Raw genomic sequence first — 1,272 nt, 5'->3', positions numbered from 1 at the left:
TGAACGGATCAAGATCATACATCCCAGCAGCTTGCCTCTTTTGAGTTGGAGCTGGTCCTCTTGGACTACTCCAAAGATGAGTATTCTTTGCAATTTTCTCCAATAGCTCATAAGCTTCATCTTCATGCTTCATAATAAATTCTCCTCCTGTTTGAGCATCAATAATCCCTCTAATTGCAGGAGTGACATTTGTGTAAAAATTCTGATTTATCATCCATTTTGGAATGGCATGATGTGGGCATAATCTCTCTAATTCCTTCCATCTCATCCATGACTCATAGAGAGTTTCATCTTCTCTTGGTCTGAAGCTGTCATTTGATTCCTCAGTTCTTGAGTTTTTCCAGGTGGAAAATATTGTGCAAGAAATGCATCAGTGAGTTGCTCCCAATTTGTAATGGAGTTGTGAGGTAAAGAATCAAGCCAATCCAATGCTCTATCTTTCAAAGAGAATGGGAATAGCTTCAATCTTGCTGCATCATCAGACACTCTAGGTTGTTTTTGCATGTCACAGATCATAGCAAACTTCTTCAGATGTGTGTGTGGATTTTCAGAAGGATGTCCTCCAAATTGAGAATTTTGAATCATTTGAAGAACCCCAAAATCCATCTTGTAGCTATTTGCATCAATCCTTGGTCTTGCTATACTTTCTCTCAAGTCATCAAAACGTGGAAAAGCATGATCCATCATACTTCCCCTAGGCACGTTTGCATTAACAACTTCTTCACCTTGGGCTTCATTTTCATTGTTTTGACCATTTCCAGCATTACCAACACCAATTCTAATTCTTTCATCAGCCATGTCTGCTTCAATTTCGGTTTCTCTCAAAGCTTCTTTCCTTCTTCTGGTTTCTTTCTTGTTGGCCTTACAAAATTTCTCAATTTCAAGATTGAATAATAAGGATGTATCACTTGTGCTTCTAGCTCTTCTCATAAAAGATTAAAAGTACCTGAAAAAGAACAAACAAACACAAAATGAAAAGATAACAAAAACTAAAATAAAACTATAGACAATTAAAATAATCAAGAATTCAATATTAAACAAACAACTCCCCGGCAACGGCGCCAAAAACTTGATGCGTCCCAACCGCAAGTGCACGGGTCGTACAAGTAGTATAGAAAAGATATCGATCCCACGAGGAGTTGTGTTAATGATTGAATTTTTGATATAAAATAGTTAAGTAAATTGAAATATTTTTGAAATTAAAGTAATGAATTAATGGGTATTGAGAATGTGAAATCTATGTATACAAAATTAATATTCTATTCAACAATG

The 1,272-nt window shown here is 35.8% G+C and overlaps 1 non-coding gene across 1 annotated transcript; it reads left to right on the top strand.

Annotated features, from left to right (window-relative positions):
* Positions 1–224: 224 nt before the first annotated feature.
* Positions 225–330, top strand: LOC131181252 (small nucleolar RNA R71). Its single transcript, XR_009149878.1, has one exon. It is a non-coding gene; the product is annotated as a small nucleolar RNA R71 (small nucleolar RNA).
* The last annotated feature ends 942 nt before the right edge of the window (positions 331–1,272 follow it).

This window comes from Hevea brasiliensis, chromosome 6, assembly GCF_030052815.1.
Source record: "Hevea brasiliensis isolate MT/VB/25A 57/8 chromosome 6, ASM3005281v1, whole genome shotgun sequence".
Lineage (NCBI taxonomy): Eukaryota > Viridiplantae > Streptophyta > Magnoliopsida > Malpighiales > Euphorbiaceae > Hevea > Hevea brasiliensis.
This window is presented reverse-complemented; position numbering and strand designations above follow the sequence as displayed.